Source organism: Eleutherodactylus coqui, chromosome 6 (genome assembly GCF_035609145.1).
Source record: "Eleutherodactylus coqui strain aEleCoq1 chromosome 6, aEleCoq1.hap1, whole genome shotgun sequence".
NCBI classification, from domain to species: domain Eukaryota; kingdom Metazoa; phylum Chordata; class Amphibia; order Anura; family Eleutherodactylidae; genus Eleutherodactylus; species Eleutherodactylus coqui.
Genome location: NC_089842.1, coordinates 146,433,851 through 146,439,850, shown reverse-complemented (window position 1 = coordinate 146,439,850; position 6,000 = coordinate 146,433,851). Strand labels below are relative to the sequence as shown.

Below are 6,000 nucleotides of genomic sequence, written 5' to 3'. Positions count from 1 at the left end.
GTAAAGTGTCCTTCAGATAACAGCGACTGAGCATGTGTGTGTTTTGGGAAAAAGAACTTTCTGTTGTCAAGTGTGTTCAGAAAGGTAAAGCTCAGAAATCTGTTCAGAATCTGGTATCTTCATATTGAGAAGTACAAGTAATTTACCTGTGTTGGAAAATCAAAGTTGGATCGTGTGTAAAAGGAAACTGTGTGTCCCAGGTTTTGAAAAACACTTGTTGTTTGTGGACTCATTTATTCATCTTGAGTAACTTATCACTTATCTAGGGACACTGGCGTCACGACAATAATCCAGGACTGATCTGTGGTAATCAAGTCTGCTAAGATCTTATCTCCTTTGCAAGTGACTGAGCTGGGCCATACTTCAGACTACGGGAAAGGACAGTAGCACCACCGTGAACCGCTGCCATCTTGTACCCTGCTTTCTCCTCGGCTGAAGGCCTGGTTTTTGGTTGCTGCAGAAGTAGGGATCCTCCGCCACGGCTGCAGGAAAACATTGCTGATGTGTATGACTCTATTCAAAAGACTGGGGGTTCATATTTGTGTGTCCTGCATCACACAAATCTTGTGCAATTTCCCTACCAACCTGTTAAGCCGGCCTAAGGGTATATTCAGACACAGTGGGTGGAATTTGCTGAAAAGCCGAAGCGACAAAAAACTTACCAAATTGTGTGGGTTTTTTGTGGATTTAATCGCAATGCAAATGGTAAAATCCACTATGAAGACCCTCAGCATACACTGACCAGCTGCGGATGTCTATATACAAGCAGGGAGAGAGATATCAGAGATATCTTCATGCCGTGGGTGAGGAGAAGCCCCCGTGACCTACCCCCATGACTTGGCTCCAGTTCTGAATCAAACTTCAAAGTGTATTTATTCTGAAATGCTGCAGTGTTTGAGAATAAGATACCCAAAGGGCAACAGGTATCCTTGTTCCGGGTTCTTGATGCTCGTGGTACCCTCTAGGGTGCATGCACACGGGCGGATTTGCATTGCGAAATCCAGAGCGTGCGTTCACCTCCGGATTCCGTGGCAAATACCGCTCGTAGCATGCTATTGAATAGTGATTCTTCATGCACATGAGCAGAAACCAATTGTGGTTTCCACTCATGGATAGAAAATCGCATCATGCTCCATTTTCGCGAGGAAGTCAATGGAAGCCATCCTATCTGTGGCCCTTCTGCAATTGACATTGAAAAGCAGAGGTTTAAGAAAAAAAATCTGTACTGTACGTGTCTGACAGCGATCCACGTGGACCAACCGCAGTACAGAGAAGAGGAAAAAAAAGCAGGTACGCGCGGACACCGCTGCTACCAGGGCCAGGTTCCGCTGCAGAATCCATCCTGCCCATGTGCATGCGGGCCTTAACTCTTTCCAATCCAATTTGTATTCTGGTTTTCCTAGGGCGCTTACTCTTTTTCTGTTGGCTAAAGCCAGTACTGCATGAGGTGACAAGTTGGATAGGCTTCCACAGCAGAGAGGCTGGCAATATACAGTAAGAGAACCCCGATGGACGTCTTCCAACATCGGAGCTGTACAGCCTTAGGGTGGATTCAGACGACCATATATCGGCTCGGTTTTCACGCCGAGCCGATATACTGTGTCCTCATCTGCAGGAGGGGGGGGGGGGGGATTTAAGCCAGGAGCAGGAACTGAGCTCCTGCCCCCTCTCTGCCTCCTCTCCACCCTCTCCTTTCAGCTGCTACTTTCATTGAGGCTTATGGACAAAAAAACGCAGCGGAAACGTCCAAAGAATTGACGCGCTGCATCTTCAAAATCTGCAACGCAACATTTCCGCGGCAGAGCAGAAATATTCCAATACCATTGACAATGCATTTTTTGCCATAGAATTCAGTGTGGATTTTGGTGCGAAATTCCCGCTGTGGAGATTCTGCACCATTTCTCCAACGTATGAAGTATGAACGTACCCTCAGGCTTCCATCACGCAGAGTTTATTTGTGGTGGTTTTTGAGGCTTGTTAAAAAGCCCCATAACTTTCATGCAGTTTTCCTACCTTTTTTTTTACCTATAGAAAACTAAGGGGAAAACACCGGAAAAACTTCCCACATCTACAGCATGCTGCTTTTTAAAAAGAAGCCATAGACCCAAAACCACACACCCAAAGTAAGGAAAAAACGCCACTAAGACACTCACTGTTTTTAGCGTATTTCCGAACTTCATATTAACCTACAGTTCTCATCTGGCCGGCATGTTTTTTGCAGCAAAGAACACAGCAAACCGCTGTAAAAAAAGAGTGATTTGACACATAATGTTTTTAGGAGAAACGCCACATTCTAAGGGCGCCCACCCACTGGCGTTTGCGTTGTTAGTGCGTGAAAAACGCAGCGATTTCGCATCTACGCGTTTGCGTTTTTCGCTGTGTTTTTTTTACGCAAAACGCGGAGAATGTCTCATCCTAAAACGTTGCATAGCGTTTCTATACCAACACACCCTACAGCACCTGTGAAGAATGCCCACCCTTCCACAGTCTTCAGTAATGTTGTCTGCAAAAACGCCACGCGGCGCGTGCGAATTGCGTTGCGTTGCGTTTTTTCCGGGAGCATTGAAAACCATGGGAGAAGTTAGATTAAAAAAAGGAGCCAGAGTGTAAGGACAGCTGCGATGCGATTTTGCGGGGCGGGGCGATTTTAAAAACGCCAGTGGACATGAGCACACTTTATCTCTATGCCTGTGCAGGAAAAACGCAAAACGCAGGTAAAAAAACGCCAGTGGGTGGGCGCCCTTAGGCCTCACTTACGCAGGCACTTTTTTCCACGACAAAAGGCCGCCTGCAGACGGCTGGGTTGGATCCCGCTGTGAGAATTCTCTCAGCGGGACCCGACCCAAGCCCCTGCAGGGACCAGCGTGGCACTCACCGCTCCCGCGGCTCCGGCTCTTTGATGTGCCGGCTGCCGCCCAGCCGGCGCATGCGCAGAGCAGAGCCGTCGGTCGGGGAGTGACATTTCTGCGAGCCCCACACAGAAATAGAGCGTGCCGCGATTTGTTTTCTGTGTGTGATTTCACGCAGACGAATCGCGGCCGTCTGCCTAGAATTGCGTTTTCTAATGCAATCCTATGGCAGCTTCCACAGGCGGAAATTCTGCGGGAAATCCCGCCGTGGAATTTCCGCCCGTGCACAGGGGCCTAACACAGCATTTTCAATGGAGCCTCTCAGACAGCCGCTGGAAAGCGCTGCGATTTTCGAGAGGAGTCTGTTGTATTTTTGCCGTTTAGTGCACCTCATCCATGATGAGGTATGTTAAACTCTGCTGTCAGCCGCAGAGAAGTAAACGTAAGAGCGCTGCGCTTTGCTGTGTGAGGGAGGCTTTAGCATGCCTTCACACTTGTGGAAACATGGGAGATTAAAAAAATTTTTTTTAAAAATCGAAAAACGCACGATAGGACATCCTGTGATTTTTTTTCTTCACTCCACATCTCATGAGTGAAAACATCACAGATGTGAATGAAACCACTGAAAATAATTGGTTTCATAATTCTGCATTTTCACTCTCACATCGCACAAAAATCGCACAATTTTATCGCACGTGTGAAGGCAGCCTAAGGGCTCCTTCACACGGGCTTTTTTTGTATCAGTTTTTGTGAGCCAAAACCAGGAGTAGAACTAACAGAGAGAAAGTGTAATGGAGATATTTCCATTTCTTCCGGATTTTGGACCCACTGCTGGTTTCGGCTCGCAAAACACAGATACAAAAAAGGCCGCGTGAAGGAGCCCTAAGAGGTGTTATTCTTGATATCGATTGCAGTGGGTTTTTTTGGCCAAAACGCTGAGGCCGGATGCTACTTAGAAACCAGTATGGAAGTACTAAAATAGCTTCAGTGCGGTTATTTTTGCGGCTTTTCTCACTTGTAGCGTTTTTTCGGTCACTGGTATTTTACTGCAAATGCAGCAGGCTAGGTTTGGTTTTTTTTTTCAGCCATTTTTCCATATAGCTTCTGTAGGCTAACTTCACACGGGCGAGGATGATATCAGGTGAATCACAGCCCAATATCACCCTCGCCATCCGTGTGAAATCCCAGAGGATGCAACATGTTTTCATGTGAAAACAGCCTCGTATCACTTTGGGGATGCAGGGAACCTCAACCGGGGCAGGGAGTTTTTCCTATGGTTTTCAATGGGAGACTTCGCATTGCCTTCACCCAGCACGTCGTGCGCTGCTGCCGCCGGCTCCATTGAAAACAATGGGCGCTGCGATACAAGATAGAACATGCTGCGATGTGTTTCCCGCATTGTATTGCGGTGCCATACAGGAAAACATCCCTTATGTGTATGACCCCCTTCAAAAGGATAGGGTTCATAGTTGTGCAAGATTTGTGCGTCTTGCAGTGCAAAACCTTGCACGATTTTCTCGCCCGTGCAAAGCTGGCCTTTTAGAAAAGAAAATGGGCTTTTAAAAACCGCAAAGCAAATATCTGTTTAAAAAAGCTAACAAACAGCATGTATGAAGGAAGTCTCAGCGGCTCTCACACCTGCGTTAGGGTCAGTTCAGGGCTTTATGTCTCTCTGCTCCGTTTTTGAAGGAGAGAAAGTGAAATAAAACTAAAAAACCTGCTCCGTTTTTTGCTTATTGATTTCAGTGGGATTTAAAAAAAAAAAATGCTTCCGTTCTGTTCGATTTCTGGTTTTGGACAGGAAAATAGCACAGTCAAGCGCATTATTTTCCTGTTAAAAAAAACCTGAAAAATTACAGAACAGAAGAGAAACCTTAACGCTTGCTTTCCGTCTGTTTGAAACCCCATTGAAATCGATGGGGGTGAAAAACCTAATGTTTTTTCCATTTAATTTGTTTTTCTCAGAGCCGGACACCCTGAACTGTCCCTAACCCCAGTGTGACAGCCACCTTATGACATGTCTTGAGCCCACTGTTTCTGTGATATCTCTTTTTCCAGTATGTACCATCTCTTTATATGACTACTTGGCACAATTAAGAGTTTTTAGAAAGCAGCATGAAAACTTGTAAGAGCAGGGCCAGCAGCCATTGTGGTTGTCACCAAGGCTTGTAACTGCTGAGAGCACGATGACGTCTAATATGGACAGAGGATGTAAGGAAGTGACAAGTACAGTCACCTATGCAGATAATGGCCCTTGTTGATTCTACAGCTCGTTCTGCCCCGGAACCTTCCCACGTCGTCCACACTTTCCTGCCGGAGTGTTTACTGCGCTGCACCCCAGCGCCACACAGCGGCCAGCCGCGGAAGTAGTAAGCGGCACTGAGCTGTATTGGGCTGTAAAGTTCAGGTCAGTCACCGGCGGGGAGCGGCTCTATCTATATGCCATATGTTCTCATGCACTGCGTTGATAATGTAATTTCTCTGTCAGCCGCAGCGCATTGTGGGAATTGTAGTTCATAGAGCTGTATTAGAAAGTCGTCCAAGCTGAAAGTAATCACTGCCACGTCCTGCGATGCTATAGTGCAGTGAGGCTGGGAGTTGTAGTCCTACAGATAGTGAGGCTCAGGTTATGGGCTCCTCTGTTACAGAGTGGCTTCATAACTGTATAGGGTGATTTCACATTTGCGCCGTCCAGTTGGCAGCAAAAGGGGAATCCCCTGCCTGCACTGCCCCGTCTTACCCGAAGGAAAAGTGCTGCATGCATTGCTCTCTCCTCCTATATTTTGTGCCAGACCTGCGACGGAACCCCCGACCGAGGATCCAACGCAGACGTGAAGGCGCCATAACTGTGATTGGTGTGTATCACCTTCTACAGAGTTAAAATCCCCCTAAAATGCCATTGATGTGAGGAGACGACCCTTGTGGGGGCTGCGGTCTGGACATTGGGATAAGTGTATTTCAGCTACTGGGTTTTGCTGTTCTATGGCTCATCCTATCAGTGTGTTAAAGAGACAGATGTCTGATTGGTGGGCGTCACATCGATAAAACATGCGACCGGTGGCGCTGATAGGGGCGGTGTGATCATTTGGCCCCCTAGGCACATTCACATTTGCTTAGCGGCTCTCAGACTGAATTCTGCCACGTAAATAAT

At 47.1% G+C, this 6,000-nt stretch overlaps 1 protein-coding gene across 1 annotated transcript in view; it reads left to right on the top strand.

Moving 5' to 3' along the window:
- The first annotated feature begins 5,155 nt into the window (after positions 1-5,155).
- PNKP (polynucleotide kinase 3'-phosphatase) overlaps positions 5,156-6,000 on the top strand; it is a 33,204-nt gene continuing 32,359 nt past the window's right edge. The window contains exon 1 of the mRNA XM_066607896.1: positions 5,156-5,256. The gene's annotated coding sequence lies outside the window, so the exon portion shown is untranslated. The remainder of the gene's footprint in view (positions 5,257-6,000) is intronic.